The sequence below is a fragment of the Pleurodeles waltl genome, chromosome 8 (assembly GCF_031143425.1).
Source record: "Pleurodeles waltl isolate 20211129_DDA chromosome 8, aPleWal1.hap1.20221129, whole genome shotgun sequence".
Lineage (NCBI taxonomy): Eukaryota > Metazoa > Chordata > Amphibia > Caudata > Salamandridae > Pleurodeles > Pleurodeles waltl.
Window position 1 is genome coordinate 1531978080 of NC_090447.1, and position 24743 is coordinate 1532002822.

Genomic DNA, 24743 nt, shown 5'->3' on the forward strand with positions numbered 1-24743 from the left:
TCTTCACAGCCCTGGATGAAGCACTGGACAAGTCAGTGTGCTTGAGTTTCTGTGGATGAGTTACAAAAGAAAACCAACCCCAGAAACAAGAGACACCCAAAAGCAGCACCCAAAGTGGAAACAGAAACCAGCCCAAGGCCATATTCTTTTCAGTGGTTGTTCGACTCCAGGAATCTGGTAATTGGAGTCCACACTGCACAGATGTCAGGGGGGACCATTTAGGGGGTTCCCGGTTAAAGTAGAGGCTGGGTGCTAGCACCCACAATAACCCCCCGCTATCAAACTTCGGGGAGTTGGCACTGGTGGTGACTTTGGTGTCTGTAATCTCAGGTGTACTCAAGAGAACCACGGGCTGAACCAACCGGGGCACTGGGGTGAAGGGCTGCGAACCAACTGTGGTTAAAATGGCTGTGAGAATAGGGGGAATGGAGACCGCCGGCAGGGCACCACCCCTCAACCAATGAAGAAAGTGTGTGTGTCCCTCAGGCCTGGACACTGGGGTCCCAGGCTCCTCTGGGAGCAGGGGTGGCCTTGGGTGGGAGGGATGGTAAGTGCTTAATTTGTAAAGGAATGAGTGCCAGGGCCCCAGTCAGGAGGATACTGCAGCGTCCACCACCCACCCCCGCCAGCTCTGCCAGCCACAGCACCAACACAACTACTAACTTCAGACGGCTACAAGTGTGACAATTCATATTATTCCAGGCCCACCTGGTGGCAGACCTAAAAATAAATGACTTAACTCCAGGCCAATTGTTTTTATATAGCAAAAATGGGACTTTATTTCTAGAACCACAAGGTCCAATTTGCAGGTAAGTATCCAACATAGGTATCAATATCACTTTGTTTCACATTGGCAAGTTAAATGTTTTTTGAGAAAATAGAGAATATCTATTTTAAAAGTTGATTGTGCAATTTTTAGAAGCAGTTCCAGGGGTAAGAAAAGAAAGTACAGTTTTAAAGTACCAGACTTACAGTTCCAGTCTCCGGGAGTTAGAATGTACTTTGGTCGAGGTTCAAGTTAACCTCAAGCACCCACCACCAGCAACCCGGGGCTGGCCGGGTGCAGAAGTCAAAGTTGCAGCCGGGTTTACAATGGGCTCCTATGGAGACTGGGGCACTCAGATTCAGGCCTGCCTGCAGGTAAGTACCCGTGTCTTTGGAGGGCAGACCTTGGGGTTTAGAGTAGCACCGGGGGGCCACAGGTCAGCACCGAACACACACCCTCAGCAGCACAGGGCGGCCGGGTGTAGGGTGCAAACACAGCGACGGGCTCCCAATGCTTTCCTAAGAGGGGGCCCCAGGGGCCACAAAGAGGCTGCAGGTGAAGTCCTGGGGTTCGATACTGGGAAACCAGAGGCTGGACAAGGTGGAGGGCTGCCTGCTGGATGCTGCTGCACTGAAGATCAGATTCCCCAAGGTCAGGGAATCTTCGTCCAGTTCTGTTGCAGTCGGGGGATGGGGGTCCTCTGGATTCATGCTGCAGGCGTCGCTGTGGTGGACAGGAGGGGTCAAATCAGGGTGGGCACGTGCTCAAAATCGCCTGAGGATCAGTTCTAGTCACTTGAGCCACCTCGAAACGGGCCGTGGGCATCGGGTGAAGAGTGGACGTGACTCGCAGATCCGGGGAGGCTCTGGAGTCCTTAGATGGAGTTTCTTCTTGGACAGGGCTGCTGTACTTGGGAGATCTTAGTCCTCTGGGGTGCAGGCAGTCCTCGGGAGGCTTTTCAGAGATCGCTGGTCATGCAGGATGCGTCGCTTTCTTTTTGCTGGGCTTTTAAAGCTGGAGACAGGGCAGTAGGGCTGAGGCCAAGTCGGTTTGCATCTTCAGTCTTCTCTGCTGGGGTTTCAGCTTAGCAGTCCTACTTCTTTCTTATTGTGAGTTCGCCAGGAATCTGACTACTTAGGTTCAGGGGAGCCCTTAAACCCCGGATTTAGGGTCGTTACACAGGTAAGAGGCCACTTTAACTTGTTTACAGCCACTCTCTGCCCCTTCAGCTCACTCTTGCAGCTTTCTGCTTTCTCCCGTTGTGACACTTTTTCGTTTTTCTCTTCTTCCGTCTTTCCCATTTGTGTCTTTTGTTTGCAGTAAATGCTTGAGGCGGAAAAATAAGCCCCGGCCCTCAAAAATAAGTGGCGGTGCTCCGCACCGGAAACAAGCACAAATTAAGCACAAGTATGTGTGTGTGAGACACAGAGTGTGTGTGTGTGTCATAGTCTGTATGAATGTGTATGTGTGTGAGTGGTTGTGTGTGTGTGTGGGTGTGTTCTGCGTGAATGTGGTAACTGTGTGTGTGTGTGTGAATCTCTGCCGGTTACTTGAGTGTGTGTGTGTGTGATCGCGTGTGTATGCGAGTGTCTGCTTAGGTGAGCGTGTCTGTGTGCTTGCGTGTGTGTGTATGTGTGCCCGCGATAGTGCGTGTGTGTGCTTGTGAGTGTTTTTGCCAGTGCCTTCCTGTGTGTCTGGGTGTGTGATTCTTTAAGAGTAAGTCTGTGAGTAGGTGTGTGTGAATCTGTGTGTGTCTGAGTCTCTGCGAGTTTGACTCCGTCATTGTTTTGTGAATCTGGGAGTGTGTGTGATGCTGTGTGTGCGTGTGGGCGCGTGAGCTTCGGAGCGTGTTTGAGTCTGTGTGACCGCACGTGCGAGCCTGTGTTTTTATGCGCGTGTGTGGAGTACTCAAACCAAACCGGAGTAATACACTAGGGGCCAGATGTAGGAAACTCCCAAATTGCGACTTGCAATTTGCGAGTCCCTGCGACTCGCAAATTGCAAGTCGCAATTTGGGATGCAGAAAGGTGTCTCAGACACCTTCTGCGAGTCGCTATGGGGTCGCAAAGACCCACCTCATGAATATTCATGAGGTGGGTCGCAAATTGCGGCCCCATAGCGAGTAAAGGCACTCGCAAACATGGAGGCCTGCTGTAGTCAGCAGACCTCCGTGTTCGTGACTGCTTTAAATAAAGCAGTTTTTTTTTTTAAGTGTAGCCCGTTTTCCTTCAAGGAAAACGAGCTGCACTTAAAAAAAATAACCGAAACCTTTAGTTTCGGTTTTTTTCAGGGCAGGCAGTGGTCCATTGGACCACTACCTGCCCTGAAAATTTAATATCTGGTCCAGGCACAAAGGGGAAGGGGTCCCATGGGGACCCCTTCCCGTTTGCGACTGGGTTACCATCCACTTCAAGTGGATGGTAACTGCGAGTCCATTTGCGGCCGCTTTCGCGGCCGCAAATGGAATTGCATACCAGTGCGAGTCGCTAATAGGAAGGGAACACCCCTTCCTATTAGCGAGTCGGAAATGCATTTTGCGAGTCGGATCCGACTCGCAAAATGCATTTCTGCATAGCAAACCCACGTTTGCGAGTCGCAAACGGCGATTTTCGCCGTTTGCGACTCGCAAACGGGTTGCTACATCTGGCCCTAGTATTTTTGTAATTTACAAACTGTACAGAGGAAGGATTCTGTCATCGGTGTTACAAGTTAAGCTCCCCAGAATGGAGAATAAAATGCAGAACAGGGACCCCAGGGGTCCTCACCGCAGGCGGGCTCCTGCTTCCAGGCGCTTTCAGCGAACATCCTCCAGCTGCTCAAGACTTAAGACCTGATCAGAGTTTGATTAATTCCAATATTTCTTCTTCAGACACCTCATTGATATATTGAGGTTCACAAGTAACACCACAAGGGTGTGCTGTTAGACGGGACTGTCCGGGTTTGGCTCTAGTAATTTCCAATTTCACAGTTACATCCACCTCCCAGGTGGACCAATCAGGGACGAGAACAACTGCTGTCCGCGCTGGGTGGACACACCAGAGCACCATAACTCACCAATGAGAGCGCCTTGAAATCTGAGAACCAAGCACGTCGGCTGCTCTGCTTCCTAGCACGCTCAGTGAGATTAAAAAGACACAACGGGGGTTGTTTACACGGAGCGCGCGGAGTTCTACTCCGCGGAATTCCGCGGAGTTGGATAAAAACTCTGGAATTCCGCGGAGTGCCATCTGCCCCAGCACTGGGGCTGAATGCGCCTCGGGCTCATTCAGGCCAGGGTAGCCACCCTCACAATCAGATAAAACATGATTGTCAACGTTCTGATTCCCATCACCATAGTCTTCATCATGTTACCAAAAACTGGTGAAAACACAGAGCCACTGAAACATCTGTGAGTAAACAAGTTCCGTGGTGTGGGAAAGGCGCGAACAGCATGCAAGCTGCCTGAAGCAAACATTTTAGCTGTCAATGGACCCCAACAACACAAAAATAAAGTTTTCAGGACTAACAATTCTTATGTAAAGCTTGTAAGGCCGATCACGAAAGGTTTACTGAACCAGGAAGGTGATTACAAGTGTGACAAACATTGCAATGAGGTCACAGTTGTAAGAACTCTTACCCACACTTAGAACTGTATTTTATGTAGATAGCTCAGTGGGTTACTGCTTTAGTCTTAGAGATTTTCTTGTTATTTGCATTTCATATGCTGCAGTCCTAATATCACACAGTAAGCTATAAAGTGTCATCAAAGTGCTGCATGCAAACTGTAAGGTGTTTTTGCCCAGTCTTTTATTATTTTAATGTTACTAACAAGGGTTCATTTGGGTAAAAATAAGTTCTTATAAGTAACGCCAACCTCAACCACAGTGTTACTTTTTAAACCCTGCGTTTGTGCCTCTCCAGACCAAGCGCTCTCAAACCATACCGTTTACCAGTGTGCACGCCATGTGACTACTACACATTGTGCTCCTCATTGTCTTATGCAATAGTTCATGTACACTGAGCTACATACATATGATTAGTTGTATCTTTATAATGCGTGAGATGTAAAGTGCTTTGACACCCTACACTGGTATGAATAGCGCTATAAAACAAATGAAACACATATGACACAGGAGCTATGGAAAATTGGGGGGCACCAGTAGAGGGTATAATTGAGGGAAACTGTGAAGCAGGGAGTCATGGGGGGTGCCAACAAAGATTGTGGTATGGGGCGTCACCAGTGCTAACGCTGGCCATAAACGTACCCCCCATAGGGGTTAAATCGGCCCCCGTAGAGGTAGAGGGGAAGCAACCCTCTGTGGTCCAGCACTCGAAAGCAATAAACAGTGAACCATCATGCCGCTCTTCAGCACTGTTAAAGGGCGGGCAGGGTAGCTCATTTACGGGGAACTGGCATAAGGCAGTGCCACAAGTCTTCTTGCTGTGCTGCCCTGCGCCAGTGTGAAAGGGCAGGAATGCACCGTATTTATGCAACATGGTGCATTCTTGTCCTTCCCCTGTGCTGGTGCATAACTGGCTGTCCCGCACGAATGCAGGCACCCTCGCACCATGGCGGCACCTTCCTGCACAAAACGATCCCGAGAGGTGCTTTCCTGTTTCTACGTGAGCTGCGGAACGCACCACACATGGAAAGAGGAGAAAACGGGGAGAAATGAAAATATTTCTCTTTGTGACGCCTGCTCTGGGGAGGCGTAAGGTTTTGCCGGCACCCCAGGTTTACGTGATTTTGTGAAAACCACTGCCGCGCCCATGGAATAGCAATTTGTGATGCCTTACCTTACCCCATATATGGCAAAGTGGCTTTTCGTGGCCTCGTAGATATGGTTGAGAGGCGTGCGACGACGGAGTATCAAAAATGTGACAGTCCGGTGGTGCACACCTCTCATAAATATGCCCCAAGGTTTTTATAAGGCCAAAACAATGCCCACTGAAGATGGCAAAGTGTCTGCCAGTGGTAGGCGTTGGCCCGTGCACCTACCTGCCTCCATCTCTGCGTGCTGCCAGCTGCAGAACAACCCCGTCATGAGCAATGCACAGTGCTGGAGGTAGTGCTGGCACGAAGCCACTTCCACGTTTGTGGGGCTCTGCACTTGTGACATCACGTTTAGCATCATATAATGCCACTAGCATCAAATGTGGACCAGTCCAGGCCTGGCTTTAGGGTGGTGCGACCGGTGCCACCCCACCTGGCGCCGAGCTCAGTAGCGCTGTGCTATGAAATGTCTTATAGGATTAAAAACACTCACTGCAGAGTTTGTTGCGCGTCCAGCAATTTTCATGCAATAATAAAAATGTCAAGATAGCTCTTATTGTGCCTGGTGGAGGGAGATGGAGTTCTGACTCTCCATAAAGTAGCGCAGAGGGTTAATGTGCCTGCTGCAAAACACGTGCACCACGCAGATCACGCAGTTGTTTTGTATTTAGATAGCTCAGTAGGTTGCTGCTTTTGCTACAGACCCATTTGTTATTTGCAGTTCATAAGTTACAATCCTACTATGGCACAGTGAGCCATGAACCGACATCAAAGAGCTGCAGGCAAACTGGGTTAGAAACCTACGCCTTTCCCCAGGCGTTCATCATCGTAGGGTTGCTACAAAAAGCTGCGTCTGGGTAGAAATAATTTCTTATGAGTTGAGCCAACCCCAGCCACTGTAACATTTCAAATCCTGAGTTTGTGCATCTCCAGACCAAACACACTTTAAATATACTGCCTGCCAGTGTGGATGTCATGTGATTTGTACACCTTGTGGCCCTCATTGTCTTATGTAATAGTTCATGTACACTGATTTACACAGGTACAGGTCAATGTTTCTGTATAATATGTGTGTGATTTAAAGTGCTCTGACATCCTAATGTGGTATGAGTAGCGCTATAAAACAAATAAAATACACATGAGAGAAGGGGTACGGACAGTGAGTTTTTTGGGGGAAGCCAGCAGAAATTCAATGATTAATGCAACAGGTGCCACCAGCAGGGATATCTTAATGATTTTGGGGGCCTGGGGCCAAATGTATTTTAGGGGCCTGTGTTCGGATCAGCTTTGAATTTATGATCCACTTTCAGCTCTTTCATACCCTCTTTGGACAGGTTACTGACAGTGCACAGGGTCATCGGTCCAAACTATTCATTTGTTTACATCTAATATTCAGGGATAGTGACATGTGTTTTCATTATTGTAATAGCAGCAGTTCACTAATATCACTGCAAATATTCTATGTGACCCCCTCCCATTACCCATGTGTGAGATCCTGTTTTCAAGTAAAAAGATTTTTTAATGGATGTTGCATGAAACATAAACACATTTGTCTGCAAAATATCTGTAAAGGACTCTCACATCACCCACATTAAAAATACATTAAAGGAAATCGATATTTAAAGCATTCTGTTTAAGAATTATTCAAAGCCATTAGGTCAAGACTCTCTACAGAAGAGAGCTGGCTCTATCAGGGGCCCCTGAAAGGTTGGGCCCCAGGGCCAGAGCTCACTTTGCCCAGGCCTTGAAACGTGAAGATACAGAGAGATGTCATTGTCAAAGATCAAAGTTCGAAATAATAATAATATTGAAGAGGGTGATATCCACCCCAACGTGGAACCAAACATATAACTAGTTGTGCTAAGGCGGCTTACACAGATGTAAGATCTATAATGTGGCAGCAATATATTGTCCATAGAATCTATAATTACCCTCTTTCCATTGTGTAAAAATCAGGTGAGGACTTGAAGGTACCGATGGGATAGAGATTGCCTCCATTATACACATTACACATCTCTAAGCTACGCCATCATAACCGGTCATACACTCTGCTTGACATCAGGTAATTGTCTACTTTGACTTTTGACAAGGACACCTCTCTCATCAATCAATCAATCAATCAATCAATCAAGGATTTGTAAAGTGCGGCTCATCGCAGTGTTTCACAAGGGTCTCCGTTAAAGGGGGCGGCACAGAGGGATAGCTGAAGTCCATGGCTTAACTTGTACTTCTGTTACAAGGGTTTCCCTATTGAGTTGAGATCCTATTGTCGTAAGCCCTGATTTGTTGGTACAAAAGGATATAGAGCGTCTAGCTCGGGGTTCTCCAACCTTTTCTATAGTGAGAGCTACTTCCGATCAGTGAAAATCATCATGAGCTACTGAAAGCTAAACAACGCGCGCAGTGTTACCAGACTCCCCCACCGCCAGCTTCATAGACTTTAAGCCTAATGTCCACAGAGCCAGATCCTATGGTTTGAACAAAATACCTTCATTTGGGGAGCCATGACGGGGCTGCCATATGTGTCAGTGAGAGCGTGGTCTGTGGGGATGCATGATCATGTGTGCATATAAACAGGATGTATGGGTGACTGAAAGTCTGTGTCATATATAGCTGTGGCACACAACATACCATTCACCATGTATGGCACCGTTGTATATATAACGCAACAATGCAACCATATTTTTTAAATGGGGGAAATTTAATGTGCAGACAATGTTCTGCAAAAATAGAAAAAATATGGAATATTTTCTGCACTTTGAATTTCTCCATTTAAAAACAAATACTGTATTTGACAGTTATACATATGTACAGTGTCTACTGGCCATTGGGAGCAAGAGGCCTGCTGTTTGCAAATGTGACACTTTGAAATGGCAGAAAATGAAAATGAAAAGTTAACTTAATCATTAAGGTAACTTTCTATATTAATTTTCTTCCATTTAACAGGATTCAGATACATCATTTTGTTATCACACTCCAATATTGAGTTGACAAGGAACTTTATTCAAGAGATAAATACCGTAGTTCTTCAGTTCTTCACCTCGGTGCCATGGGTCATAAATCTGACCAAGCAATGCTCCTTATCAGGCCCTGCTATCTGCAGCCTGATCATAATAATAATGTAAAATAAACACAGCTTTCCCTGAACTTTAAAAGGAAAATGTGACCCTGTGCTAATTTTAAAATGAACTCCAGGCTGTGAGCCACTCTAAAGGGGTTTGGGAGCTACTGGTAGCTCGCGATCGACTGGTTGGAGACACTTAAGCTATTCGATGCCCTGTGTACAGGGTTGGTCCTAGTATGATGCTGGTAACGTGGCGTGACGCTATGATGTGACTTCACACACACATCACCATGCCAACTTGGGAGTGGCTTTTAACAACCACTACTCCCAGAATCCTTGTCCTGTTGTTGTTGCCCCAGGACGGAGGCACGTAGGAACATCGGCTAGCACCTACCGTTGAGAAAGTAAAGAGTACACTTGGTCCCCGCTGCATCTTAGAACGGTGGTATGTCTGAAATGACTGCTGTCAGTTTGTCTTTTCACAGTGTTTGACTATGAGATGTCCTTCCTTTCTTCTTCTGTGGGGTGTGATTGTTGCCCATATGTATGGTACGTTAGGTCCTCTGTTCTGCCTTTGCACACTAGAAGTGGAATGCACCTTGCCCGGTTTGTAATAGTACACGTGTGAATGCACACACTTCTCGCATTTGTGGTGCATTCTTTGTTCCTTCAGAATTGGGACATTGAGCTTTCTTTTTTTCACAGGCAGTATCTGATTCTCCTCATGGACCATCACAAGTATATTCTTTTATTTTGTGTGGTTCATGTAACCCTGCACCTGACACAACATACAACTTTGGTCAGGTTGAGTCAGTGTTAAGGATCTCAATTCCTGAGGAAGACCACTGACCCATCTGTGCTTTGATGCTGATAGAAACATGTTGCCTTAAGAATGCTGGAATAACTGACATTGCAAAACATTCTCTTGCTCTTTTTAGAGGTCTTTTTGTCTTACAAGAGACACCACTATTACATTTTCTTAGGTGACCCACTAGGTAATTGCACATTCAATGTCTCAGTCTGATCCATTATAGAATATTGAATACATAGAAGCTCTCAATTTTGGTTGACTCCATTTAATCAGAAATGTGGCTGGAAAACCATAGAAAGGGCCTGTTGATGAAATATGCCAATACATGTGCATTCACTATTGCTTGTGATTGGTATAGGTCTATGTTTGAGAGGGTGTGCTAGTTAACTTGTAATCCTTTCTCTCCCAGTTGTAGGGATTGAGCCTGTTAGGACAGTATGTAAGGGCTCCATTGAAGCCAGACACATTTTATGTCCTGAAGAAGGAAGCCACAATTTTGCTGTGTGCTGAAACATCAACTTTGGACCGGGAAGGCTGACTGTCAGGAATTATCGCCATATTTGTGCTAAAGAAGGGTAGAGGAATTAATAAATGTACTTCAAATAGTTAGAGCCCTTTATAGCCTGTGTAACATTGGGTCAACCCTCAATAGCCTCTTACTTAAGTATTATGTGTGATTTATAATTTAGACCCTTACGTTTGTTTTTCATTGTCTTTTATTTTTCTCCTTTACATTTCCTTTTTATCAGCTGTCTTTCTAAATGTATGTTGTAGTGTTCGGAATGCTTTCACTTATTAAATAAATGGAGATAGTTTTTATTGTCTGGTGATTATTGTGCACAATTCAAGAATTATTTTATTTCTTTCTAATCATTGGATGATTTCTTGATTCATTCCCTAACAGCGTTTGTGGGGCAACCATCACACGGGGGGTCTCATCACCTGCCTACCAATCAATTTAGGACCTAACTTGTCTGGGGAGACAGCTGATAAAAACAGCCCCAAAAATCAGAGGCGCTAGAGTGCCACCGCCCCAGCACAGAGTAAAGCTTCGAGCAGCGGAAACGAAAACACAAACTGACAGGTGTGTCAATTCTTCTGTTTACCATACCAGACTTAACCTGTAGCCCAAAAATGCATATAGTCCATGTGCAACATTGCGCACAAGTTTGTGCTAACAAGTTGGAATTTCACACAAATGCAGTAGACACATAAGTTATTAAAACTGAGGGGCATATTTAGGAGCCCCTTGTGCCGTTGTTGCGTCACTTTTTGTGACGCAACAGCAGAGGAACCCTTTAAATCATGGGCTTCATTTACGAGGCCCTAGCAGCACACTGTAGCGTCATTTTTTCTTACGCTCTGATGGCGCAATGTGCCGGCCCATATTTCAAAGGCCACACAAAGCCACCTTGTGTTGGTTTTCATGGTCTTGTAAATATGGACCCCTTTCATGCATAACAGGGACCCAAAGGAATCTGATGCATTCCCAGATTTACATGTCTGGGAATGCGTCAGAGGCCTACGCCACCTCAGGTGTGGGGTTAAAATGAATTTTTTTCCTCTTTCTATGTGTGCTGCATTCTGCACCTCTTGTGATTGTTTCTGTTCAGAAGGGTGTCCCTTACTGCACAAAATTAATCACCCCCACTATGCAGGCACCCTGGCATCACGGTGCAAGATCATCTATATTGCGCATGGCAACAATTTCTGTGCCAGTGCAGGGGAAAGGACAAAAATCAGCTGTATCTTGTAGATACAGCACATTGCGGGTGGTGCACGGAGGCGCAGCTAGGCACTTGCTGTGCCACCTTGTGCCATGGGCCTCGTAAATAAGACCACTTTGTGTGGTTTTGAATGGCCTCATAGATATGGAGTAAGGCAAGGCGCTGCACTGCCTTACTCTACGCAAGCTAAGCGTTCCATGGGCGCTGCAGTGGGTCTTCTCAGGCAACACCTATGGATTTTGATGCATCCCCAGATTTACAAAACCTTGTAAACTTGGGAATGTGTCGAACCCTTACGCCTTTTTTTCTTTCAAGGCAGCACACATCGAAAGAGGAAAGACCTTCCAGGATTGTTTTTGTGGTGGAAGGTGCCTGTTCCTGCACAAAAGCAATCCTGCATGCAACGCAGGCACCCTTGCACTAAGCAATCAACAATGGCAATTTGGCACTTCTATGTGTGCTGCAGAACGCAGCACACATACAAGTACCAAATCGTTATTTTTGAATGATTGTTTATGTGCAGGAATTAATACCTTCCTGCACATAAATAATTATTCATGGCCTTTTGCTCTTTTTTTGAGTGCTGCAGAATGGAGGACGCAGCAGACATAGAAAAAGCAAAAAAAAAGAGAAGGAATAAAAGTATTCCTCCTCGGTGTGCCATGCTAACACCACCCCTGGTGCTGCCACAGATTTATGCCATCTAGTGAAGCGTCAAAAGCAATGAGGAGGAACGCCCACTGCAACACCCATTGCACGCCCCTCTGACGCAGAAAACTGCATTGCAGGGGCCCACATTTACAAGGTGGTTTTAAGCCACAAAAAGTGGCTTAGTGCCGCCTTGTAAATGTGGTGCACTGCACATTGCCAATGGAACTCTCCACTAAAAGTGACACTCCGTTGGTGTTAGGGCCTTGTAAATATGGCCCATAGTGTTTTTTTTTATTCAGACCTTTTCGGCACCACGTTTTTGCTGCTTTTGGTTTTCCGTGGGCAGTCACACCTCAGGGTGGCAGACTCCTACTGTCACTCGGCAGGCAGATTGGCTTTTAGGTGCTTGAGGGCAGGTAATCTGCTCTTGCAGGTAGGGGTGGACTCAGGTGAGGTTGCACTTAGCTCTAGGAAGAAGGCTGATAGGGAGAAACCAGCTCTGGTTGCACAACAGTCCTCTGAGTACTTCCAGAGCCCTCCCTTCTGTGGCCGAAGCAGAGCAGACACATTTTCAGTTTGCTTATGTGTGACATTTCAATTCCTTAAGTGTGGCATACTAAGTGACACTTTTTGATGAACAGAACAAAGCTTTTATCTCTTTGTGACTGGAACACGTACAGAGAGTAACTCTTTTATGCAATATAAAGGAGCAGGAACTACCCCAGACCAGCTCGCAGAGCGAGTATGCCGGGCTGTAAAGCGGGGATGGGACCGAAACCTCAAACATACAAGGCACAGCACATGTCTTCTCTCCTCCCTACCTCGCCCAGCAGACAGCCCTCTCTCTCACAGAATGAATCACTTTTAAATTAAATGAAATCAAATTATATGACCTGATTTAGATTTTAGTGAATGGCATCAGTCCTGTCGCCATGGTAGAGTACTTTACTCCCACCATGGCAAAGTTTCAAAAACAAAATTCCAAAGTGGGATCTTGTTTTTGAAAATAAAAAAAGCAAAAACCACCTTGTGATAGGAGTTTTCTCCCATGACATGTGGGTCGTTTAAAAGTTTTTACCCTGTTTTGGGTGACGGTTTGTAAAAGTAAAAACTGGCTTTGTGTAGGCCACCATAGATCGGGCGGGCGGACACATGGCCAAACCTCTGTCGCTCTCACTCGGTCAGGTCACTGGAGAGTTATGTAGGTGGCGGAGACGGGGCAGTCTAAGGTCCAGCCGCATGTAAGTCAGGTGGTCGGACCTTCACTTTGGCAGAGTAAACAGCTTAGGCAGCTGCAGGTCATAGTAACTGTTGCCTGGAGCATCATCGCACATCAAGCGCAATCGCTGCTGTGGATACCCCGCAGAGCTGCAGCACCCAATCGCAGATAGTGCAGTGATGCTGACACCAGCACTAAAATGTGTTAGCCTAACCCATGATGGGCTTATAGCCTGTATCAGCCCAGCTGCGGTTGAACCTTCTGCGTTGATGACATGAGCGCAATTGGGGCTATCACAGACTGCATCGGCCCGGTCGGGGCTGCATCTGCCATGTTGATGACATTGGCCCAATAGTGGCCCTAAAGCCGGGTCTGGTGGCTTAGTGGACTAATGCGTCCACTGTAGGGGCCTGTGTTTGACCTCATGGTCCTAGGTTCAAATTGCGGTGGTTCCACTCAGCCTTTCATCCAAAATTCCGAGGTCAATGAAATGAGTGCCATTGAGTTGGGTAACAATAAACATCTGTTATTCAGCGCCAAGAGGCCTACGTGTGGTTTACAAATGCACATGTTATGTTATGTTTATTGACTGAATGGGCCCGGTCTGGGGTGCAACTGGCAGTATCTGCCCAGTTCGGGTGGCACTGCTGCGTCAATGACATCCACCAGATCAGGGCTGCATCTGCCATGGTGACCGGCATGGCCCGCCTGGCGGTGCTTGGTCAAGCTCCGCCATCAGATGGAGCCACAGTAATCCAGCCCACACTTGTGCTGCGGGGTCCGGGCTTGTGCACTGGTGAGGTAATCCAGGGGGCCTCGCATGTAAGAACGAAGACGTGTCCAGCTCACACCGCAGCCCTTGAGACGCCTCCATTTGCTGAGGGAAGAGTTATGAGGCTGCCAGTTGTGTCCTGGCCTTTCCACCTTCAGTTTCTGCCTTTAGTGCTTGGGTTGAAGAAACTCTGTGTGTCTCAGGTGCTGGGGTGGGCACTATGGGCTTGAGGGAATGTGTTATCCCTGTGGGAGGAAAGTACAATAAACTTGCATGTGTCAGGTTGACCCTGTGTACTGTGGAACACGAAAGTGCCTTGCACACGGGTGGGGAGAAACCTCTGTCATTTCTCTTTGATTATGATCATTAGAAGTGATGAAGGTTGGGCTCCTGGGTTGGTAGGTGAACCACTGACTACGTTCAATATGTAAATATATACACAACCAGGAGGCTGTTTACAATGAGGCCCGGAGCATTGGGAAGCTGGATATGGCCCTGTGGTTTGTGAAGGAGCCCAGTGTGGTGGTTTGACACAACAGCACAATACCAGTGACAAAGACCGCACCATCCCACCCAGAGCCTGACGGCGGAGTACATGAAGACAGGAAGCAGTGACTTCTCTCTGACCTTTATTGCATTCTTATACATTATCATCATTTTCACAAGGTTCTGCAGAAGCTAGTTACTGGTAGAAGGTCCACAACCCTACATAGCTCTTTCACAGTGTTGCATTGCATGGCACAGGCATCTTCTCAGCGGGGGTTCTGCACATTGCTTCCAGTCATCTGCGGACTGCTTTGTGGCTTGCAGTCAAGCGGGTTAGGGCTGGTAAGGGGTATTTTCACAGCACGGCAAGGGAGTATGTAGTCATCTTCTCGTCTAGGGGTCTACGCACTGCAGGCAGCCGTCCGCGGGCTGCATTGTGCGCTTGCAACCAGGAGGGATCTCAGGACAAGGGATGGCCTCACACTGGAGCTCCAGGTTGCAGTTGCAAGTACACCGCGTATGGCCAAAATCTCTGTAGACGCTGTCTCCCAGAGGAACCAGGCCATTCTTAAATTGGTCGCATCCTGGATACAGCTGTCGATCGCAGGGGCAGCCGACGTATTGTTTGCAGCACTGCTTATTCGCGTCTTGGCACCTGAATGTCTGAAGACCACAGTTCTGCTCTGAACACTCTTGTGAGCTGACCTCAGGGACCAGGACGGTGGCCAACCAGAGGCAGAGCCAGGGCACCACCAGCGCTTGAACCAGTTTCTGAAAAAGAGGAGACGAGGCATCGTTACCAGAGATGTCCTGGGAATAATAAAGCACGTCTAGTGTGACTATGCGCAGTACCAACATCTCTTGAATATGAAAAATCTACAAGCCAAAGATGAGGAGGCCACATAGGACATGCATGTAATAGATCTAAATGTCACATACAGTATGTCTTTATCATAACATTTCTCATTGAAACATTATTTATGTGCGATGTGTAAGCAAAGAGGGTGAAATCATCCAGCATGGCAAACCTCAAAAGCTTCCAGAACATCTCTTCCGGTAACATCACCCAATTATCTTGTTAGCAAAGAATATTATGTTACCTCCAAGATCAAAAAACACCCAGGGGCAGATATACTAACATTTTGCACAAGGTATATACCCGCAGAATATGTTTATTTGGGATTTATTTTCCAGTACAAGATGCCTGAAAGCTATGCAAAGGAACACTGTCTGCTGCTTTGCAGTACTTTGCATGAAGAGGCTTCCCATGGGTGGTACATGGGCATTCCAAAGCCACCATGCATAGTTTGGATGCAAAGGCCTATCTTCAAATAAGGGTAGACTGGACTTTGCATTCCAAAGGAACGCCTCTCGATGCAGGCGTTAAAAAGGAGAAATGTTTTTATTTCTCTGAACGTTTGTGACTGTGTATATGCGCACATGAGTTGCACCGTACAACACATGTCCAAAGTTTTAGAGTCTGTCTAGGCATAGTATTTTGTACTGGAAGGACACCCGTTCCAATATCGTGTAAGGTGTGCGTGGCACCAGGCAGCCAAGTTGTGCACCCATGCCAGGAAGAGACCAGGACCGTGCAGTAGGTTAGTGGATGTAGCGATGTCCTGATCTGTTTACTAAAACATCATGCAATGCAGCACCCATCGGCTTTGTGAGGGATGTTGAAGTGTAGGAGATCCAAGGAGCGAAAAGAGGGTGCTGAGGAGGAAAGAGATGGGGTGTGAGATATGCAGATGGAGGATTTCAGAAAGATGTGAGGAGAAAAATGGTGTTAAGTATCTAAGAGAGTGAGAGACCGCAGAGGAAAGTGGAGTGAAGGGGAGAAGGGGAGGGACCGAGACCCTGCGAAGACCCCTCCCCCTTCACAGACCTCGGTAATGTTGAACTCACTGCCTCATATTTTTGGAATTGACATTTTTTCAATTCTAATTATTCAAACAAAGTCGATGTTTTTCATTTATCTGATAATGCCCACAATCACACAATCATTCATCTGATAATGCCCACAATCACACAATCATTCATCTGATAATGCCTATAGGTCAGCTTCTTTAGGTGCATGTCCGTTACTGTGTTAGGTGTCTGGATGCATTGAATAAATTAATGAATTAAAATTACTTCTACAGTGCAGCTACTCAGGTCGAGTGTCCTGGCTCTTAAGGTACTCAAAAGGGAGAAGAAGCTGGGTACCAAGACATTACTCACTATTGCTTAAACAAAAATGTTGTAGCTCTTTTTTAAATTTGTCTTCCACCATAATAGATCTTATATGTGTGGGAAGCTGACTCCACAACTTGGCAGTTAGGACCATGGAGGAGGAACCACCACCCTGCTGCCTTTAAAGTGAGGAACCACAATTAGGCCGGCATCACTGGACTGAAGTGGTCCTGCCGTACGGGACTCCATCACCATCGCATTAAGGTAGCTTGGCCCCTTATTATAAAAAGCTCGGTGGACAATTGTGAAAGCTTTGAAGGTTATGCGTTGCTGCACTGGCAACAAATTAAGTTTTTCTGGAAATGGGGACACCGTGGAGCACCTAGGAAGTTTAAACAAAAGGCAGACCGCCATGTTCTGCATCACTTGTAATCGTTGGGTTAGATAATCTGGCATACCCAAATAGAGAACATTGGCATAGTCCAACCTAGAGAGAATCAATGACATCACCACTGTCACCTGAGCGAAATGTGGAAGGAAAGGGAGAACATTGTTCAACAATGTGAGAGATCCGAAAGCAAGATTAACTCCAGCTGACTCCTGAGCCCCAGATGAAAGTTGGGTGTCAAATATAACCACCAAGTTTCTCACCACTGTTGTAGATGGAGAAGGGGGAGGATCAGCCTTGGGCCATGTTCTAGTCCACCCCGGAAGGGGATTACGACCAGACAGTAGAACTTCTGTCTTATCAGGGTTACGTTGCGATTTATTGTCTCTGAACCAATCCAACACTGCTGTCACACAACTCACAAAAGCATCTTTGACATCTGAAGAATCCCCATCATACGTGAGCAGGAGTTGAGTGTCATCCACATACGGGATGACTCTGATATTGAAGGATTCCACCAAGTATGCCAAAGGTGACATATAGATATTAATGAGTGTAGGGCTGAAGGAAGAGCCTTGTGGCACTTCCCACCTCAGGCCCTTAGCATCTGAGGCATACGGTTTCATCCAAACTCCCCGTTCCCGTTGCACCAAGAAGGAACATAGCCAGCCAAGCGTCGAACCCAACACTCCCAGGTCACTAGCCTGTACAGCAAGACATTATGGACAACCATGCTGAATGCTGCAGACGGTCCAAGGACCGCCAGTCTTGCGGTGATGGTTGGACCGACGCACTCCAGGTGGCCCGACCTCAACCCGCCAGGGGACCGCCATCATCGCCAAGAACATGGTTCTCTATGGGCTAACTGCGGTCTGAGTTGTGGTCAGCCGCGGCGGTGCTGCACTCAACACCGCCATGCTGATTACAACTGAACTTTCGACTAGACTTTTCATGGCAGGGACCCCACCGTGAAAAGGCTGGCGGAAAGCCAGTGCAGGGGCCCCCGTGGCCAGCACCTTTAAAATGTGCACTAACTGCCATGCAGACAGTATGCATTTCGAGGGTCCTTGTGACCCCCTGTGTGTGGTGCCATTGGCCTTGGCTCCATGAGGAGCCGGGAACAATGCCGCCGCACAGTTTCTACTAGGCTGGGGTTTCCGCCGGTGAGCCCAGTGGACAGCTCCTAAGGGGCTCTGCAGCAGGCTCCTCTCCAAGGCTTGGCGGTCCGCTTTTAGTCGCCAAAGTTGTAATGAGGGCCAAAACCTAATGGAGTCTGAAACCTCAAGTAGAGCGGACTCGGTACTGTGTCGGGCTCTAAACCCCGATTGAAAGGGGTGAAGCAAGTTGTTCTCGTCCAGGAAAGCGGTAAGCTGTTGGTTCACCAATCTTTCTAGGACCTTTGCTGCCCCTGCAAGTAAGGAGACACGTCTGAAATTGGCCAGGGATTCTGGGTCTGCATAGGCCCTTTTGAGAAGAGAGATTACATTAGCTTGCTACCATCCCTTCGGTAGTATCTCCTCATGAAGAAAAGTACTGAACAGACTTTGGTAAGCCGGGCCAATAATATCTGCCATTGACTTCAGAATGTAATGAGGCATGGGCTCCAAAGGAGATCATGACTTGTATATTGATAAGGCAGAAACCACCTCGTCAACAGGAGGAACCACAAACGATGACAATTTAGGACCACTAGGGATAACAGCTACAATTCCCAATTCAGATTTTCTGGAAGAGTATTTTGTTCCAAATATCTTAGCCTGTATTTCAAGGATTTTATCCTCAAAAAAGTCACTAAGGTGGGCACAGAGCACCTGACTAGGCTCTGACAGGGGAGATTATGTTTTTGGATCAGTGAACATGGTGACAATTTAAAAAGTCTCCCTACTATCCTTGCCTGCTTCTTCGATGCATTGTGTGTAGAAAATGCCACAGACTCTCTTAATATTTTTACGATAGTTACGTAAGGCCCTTTTAAATTAGGCCTTACCTTGTTCAAGATAACACCTCCGCCAAGTTCTCTCCAATTTCTTGCATGCATCCCTTCCCTGAGCTAAATCCACAGAAAACCAGCGAGCGGACCGAGTCCTAGAAGGTTTCTTACTTCTTCCTTTAGGGGCTACTAAATCAGCTGCTTTCCCAGGCCACCTCTTAATAGCCACACCCCTCTGCATAGCAGCCTGAGCATTCCTAGGATCCTCCAAGGCAACCCTCCCCCATGCCCTGTCCTCACTCAAAGGCACAGGTGGCCGAGGATCCTTCACTTGATCAAAATGTCCTGAAAGGGGCAGGATATAATGGTCCGACCATGGCACAGGAAAAGGGTCTCCCATTTCAAAGGGACATTCAATAGTATCCCATCAAGGGCATGACCATCTCTAGATGTGACCCGTGGTGACTCGGGCCTGGTTAAATGAGGCCAGGGTTTCCACCAAACGATTCACAAAGGGGTCCTCAGACGTGGCTAAGCCAATATTAAAATCACCAAGCATAGTAAAATTGGCCTAAGAAACACATTTAGGAATCAGTGCTTGGTCAAGGGAGGCTAAAAAGTCTTCCGGATGCCCTGGGAGATGGTGAACAAGCAAAGGAAAGTTGCCCAATAATTGATATGTTGAATCCCAAAGCTTCTTCTCCCTGCAACTCATCTATTTTAAAGCTATTACACCTCAAAATCTTCTTGTAGATAATGGCTACTTCTAACCCCTTTTTCAACCCTGTAAGTGAGCACATGTACATGCCTCTGGTAGGGTGACATGCAGGTCTGGACAAGAGGCCTCATTCAGCCAAGTTTCTGTTAAAAAGAGAAGACCAATACTCTCATCCTTTAACAAGTCAGACATATCCAGGGCATGTTGATGCAGGGAGCGATCATTCACTAATATTGCCTTCACCCCCCTCAGGCACTCATTCAAGCTAATCTTCCCATTAGCAGGTATCTGGTTGTGAAAGATCTATTGTGAATTTACAGTGGGCTATGAGCCCTCCCATTCCGTACCATTGGTTGATTTTATTGTCACTGTCAATTCGCTCTTGTTTCCCTACTGTTTGTTCAATGCCTTCATCATCATGTGTTATCCCTCCACTGGAACATAGCCTCTTTACAAGCCTTCTGATTGGCTGACTTGTACCCTCCACTGCTCACATTTAAGGGACTTCTTTTTCTTTTTCATTCACCACTCCTTGAGAGTGTATGTGTTTGCTAGCTCTCTACGTCTTATACTGATTCATGCCTCAAATATCCCTCCCACCCTCTGTAACACCCCAGCTCTGCCAACTTATCCGCAAAAGTACAGCAACAGGGATATTTTTGCTGAGGTACAGCTGAAAGCAGACTTAAAGGGTAGTTTTTGTTTTATCTCTTGCATTACACATATTGTATGACTGCACAAGCTTTGGCACACAAAGGCTTTGATGGTGCTGGGGACAGGCCTTCTGCTGCACTGGCTCGGCTGGCCTCTGAGGCAGAAGCTGTACTTAGCATGACACTTCTCCTGGAGGCCCATAAATCTGGCCCTGGGCTACTGCAGAGGAGCAAATGGCTGAATCCTGTGGAAAGTAAATTAGTCCTTTGGAAGTGTTTCCCTTTATGTTTTGAAATGTCCTTAGGGCCCGATTACGAGGCTGGTGGACAGCAGACCCGCTAACCTACAGCCATCCCCACCAGGATGTCAGATCCCGGCGGTCTGATGGCGGTGAAGGCTGTAATCAGCCAGGGTGGTGCTGAACTCAGCACAGCCTGTTAATTACAACCTTGTTCTCCAACAGCCTTTTCATGGCGGTTCCACCTCCATGAAAGGGCTGGTGGAGAACAAGTGCAGGGGGCCACAGGGGGGCCCCTGCACTGCCCATCCTAATGGGCAGTGCAGAGTTCCCCTTGCCCAGCACCCTCGAGCACTTTGGTGGGAGAGCCCCCTCCTTACCTACCACCCATCACTCTAACCCCCCAGCGTACCTCTTGCCACAGCAGGTAACGGCAGATGATTGGTCACACTGTTGAAGTCCAGCCAGCCAGGCTCCACTCACCCACTTGGAAGGGGCCGCCAGTGTCATGGAGGTGGCTCCTGGGAGTGGGGTCCGCCTGAGACCCCTTCTCTCCACCGCTCAACTTTTCATTATAACATCATTAGCGAGAAGGTCTCTCACTGGCTAGCAGGATGCGGAGGAAACGCCCAATCGGGGGTGGGCTGGGGGGGGGTGGAGGGCAAGGGGTGGGGCTTGGCGCTACTTCACCTTCTAGGAGCTGCTCTAAGTTCAGCTGTCACTGGTGCAGACGCACTGCATCAAGCGGCCTACACTTCCCTCCACTATCAGTAGAGCACTCACAGTTCACCCTGTAGAGGACTGAGTGCACCCCACATGGCACCCAGAGCAGAAGCACCTCCAAAGAGCACTGTGCGTACATCCGGGACACTGTCCCTAGAACTGATTTTCACCTGTCTGCACACTCAGAGCACATGCACCTGGCGATGAGCACTGTGCGTACATCAGGGACACTGTCCCTAGCACCAGGATTCACCTGTCTGCACACTAAGAGCACGTGCACCCTGCGAAGAGCACTGGGCGTACATCAGGGACACTGTCCTTAGCACTGGGATTCGCCAGTCCAAACACTTAGAGGATGCACATAATGCGAAGAGCACTGTGTAAATCCGGGACACTGTCCCTAGCACCGGGATTCACCTGTCTGCACACTCAGAACATGCGTACCCTGAGAAGAGCAATGTGTGTACATACTGGGCACTGTCCCTAACACTTGAGTTTACCAGTCTCCAGTTCAGAGTACGTGCACACTGTGAGGGACACTGTGCGTACATCTGGGACACTGTCCGTAGCACTGGGATTCACTCGTCTGCACACTCAGAGCACGTGCACCCTGAGCTCTGTATGTACATCCTGGACACTGTCCATAACACTTGGATTCACCTGTCTGCACATTCAGAGCACGCACACCAGGCGAAGAGCACCATGCGTACATCAGGGACACTGTCCCAAGCACTGGGATTCACCCACCTGCACACTCAGAGCACGCACACCAGGCGAAGAGAACTGTGCCTACATCAGGGACACTGTCTCTAGCACTGACATTCCTCTGTCTGTACACTGAGGGCACGCACACCATGCGAAGAGCACTATGTGTACATCCTGGACACTGTCCCTAACGCTTGAGTTCACCAGTCTGCACACTCAGAGCACATCCACCCTGCGAGGGGCACTGTGCCTAGTACTGGGATTCACCTGTCTGCACACTCAGAGTACGCACCCCGTGTAGAGCACTGTGTGTACATCCGGGACACTGTATCTAGCACTAAGATTCAACTGTCTGTACACTGAGGCACATCCTGGACACTGTCCCTAACGCTTGAGTTCACCAGTCTGCACACTCAGAGCACATGCACCCTGCGAAGAGCACTGTGCGTACATCCAGGGCACTGTCCCTAGCACTGGGATTTGCTTGTCTGCACACTCAGAGCATGTGCACCCTGCGAAGAGCACTATGCGTACATCCGGGACACTGTCCATAACACTGGGATTCACCTGTCTGCACACTCAGAGCACACGCACCATGCAACAAGCACTGTGCGTACATCTGGGACACTGCCCCTAGCACTGAGATTCAGCTGTGTGCACGCTTTGAGAACGCCCACCCTGCGAAGAGCACTGTGCTTACATCTGGGACACTGTCCCTAGCACTGGGATTCACATGTTCTGCACAAACAGAGCATGCACACCCTTCGAAGAATAGTATGCGCAGCTGGGACACTGTCCATAACACTGGTATTTACCTGTCTGCAAATTTCGAGCACACACACCCTGGAAAAGCAGTGTGTACATCCGGGACACTGTCCCTAACACTGGGATTCACCTGTGTGCACACAGAGCACACGCACCTTGAGCACTGTGTGTACATCCAGGACACTGTCCCTAGCACTGGGATTCACCTGTCTACACACTCAGAGCACGCGCACCCTGAGCACTGTGCGGACATCCGGGACACTGTCCCTGGCACTGGGATTTACCTGTCTGCACACTCAGAGCACGCGCACCCTGAGCACTGTGCGTACACCTGGACACTGTCTCTAGCACTAAGTTTCAGCTGTCAGTACTCTGAGGGCATGCACACCATGCGAAGAGCACTGTGTGCACATCCTGGACACTGTCCCTAACACTTGAGTTCACCAGTCTGCACACAGAGTAGAGGCACCCTGCGCGGGCACTGTGCATACATTAGAGACACGGTCCCTAGCACTGGGATTCACCTGTCTGCACACTCAGAGGACGTGCACCCTGAGCACTGTCCGTACATCCGGGACACTCTCCCTAGCACTGGGATTCACCTGTATGTACACTGAGGGCACGCACACCATGCGAAGAGCACTGTGTGCACATCCTGGACACTGTCCCTAACGCTTGAGTTCACCAGTCTGCACACTCAGAGCACATCCACCCTGCGAGGGGCACTGTGCCTAGTACTGGGATTCACCTGTCTGCACACTCAGAGTATGCACCGTGTGTAGAGCCCTGTGTGTACATCCGGGACACTGTACCTAGCACTGGGATTCACCCTTCTGTACACTCAGAGCACACGCACCCTGCATAGAGCACTGTGTGCACATCCTGGACACTGTCCCTGACGCTTGAGTTCACCAGTCTGCACACTCAGAGCACATCCACCCTGCGAGGGGCACTGTGCCTAGTACTGGGAATCACCTGTTTGCATACTCAGAGTAGGCACCCTGTGTAGAGCACTGTGTGTACATCCGGGACACTGTACCTAGCACTGGGATTCTCCTGTCTATACACTCAGAGTACGCACCCTGCATAGAGCACTGTGTGTGCACCTGGGACACTCTCCCTAGCACTGGGATTCACCTGTCTGCACACTCAGAGCACACGCACCCTGCGAAGAGCATTGTGTGTACATCCCGTACACTCTCCGTAGCACTGGGATTCACCTGTCTGCACACCCAGAGCACGCACACCCTGAGCACTGTGTGTACATCCGGGGCACTGTCCCTAACACTGGGATTCACCTGTCTGCACTCTCAGAGCATGGGGACCCTATGAAGAGCACTTTGTGTGCACCTGGGACACTCTCCCTAGCACTGGGATTCACCTGTCTGTACACTCAGAGCACGTGCACCGTGCGAAGGGCACTGTGCGTGCATCTGGTACACTCTCCCCAGCACTGGGATTCACCTGTCTGCACACTCAGAGTATGCACCGTGCGAAGGGCACTGTGCGTGCATCTGGGACACTCTCCCCAGCACTGGGATTCATCTGTCTGCACACCCAGCCGTCCTCCACATATAATACTTGTAACTGTTCACACTAGCCCTAAAATCCTCTTTCACTTGCAGGCCCCAAGTAACAGGGGCCGCCATGTAGCAACTCAGTGGTACACATTTCATCAGTCTTGGAATAATGATGGACTGAGCCCATCCTGCCAAGTTTCGGAAAAAAGTCCCTACATTTTAAACACAGATCTCTGCAGCAGGCACATTAACCCAATGAGCTAAGAAACAGGGTACACTTACCCCCATGCCGAGTGAATGCAGGTGCGGGCGTCTGTGCTGTAATGAGTGCTCCTCAGCTCGGAAGCTCAGCGCCTAGATACTCCACAGCAGCCGCACACCAGCTTTTATGTGCTGGTTTTGCAATCCATGACCCGCCCTCGGAAGCATCATCCTGGCTTGTTAGTCATGACAGAAGCAGCAGAACCGGTTATTTCCCAATATCCACCCCTGTGTCACAACTTGGGCTGTGGCAAACTCATATTAGGCCTTCTTGGCTGGTGTCGTGGTTCACTGAGATTCTACACACATATGTTCAATGGTTAGATCTGGCTTATGAATGAAATGTCACTGGTGAAGTCTTAGCCAACACAAAGCTGACATGCAAGCTGGTAGATATCTTGAAACCTGACAAGCCCT

At 48.3% G+C, this 24743-nt stretch overlaps 1 long non-coding RNA gene across 1 annotated transcript; it reads right to left on the reverse strand.

Annotated features, from left to right (window-relative positions):
- Positions 1-14379: 14379 nt before the first annotated feature.
- LOC138248934 (uncharacterized) lies at positions 14380-24521 on the reverse strand. The gene is made up of 2 exons (XR_011194665.1): positions 24348-24521; positions 14380-15020 (listed from the first exon to the last, which is right to left on the reverse strand). It is a non-coding gene; the product is annotated as an uncharacterized lncRNA (long non-coding RNA).
- Between the last annotated feature and the right edge of the window lie 222 nt (positions 24522-24743).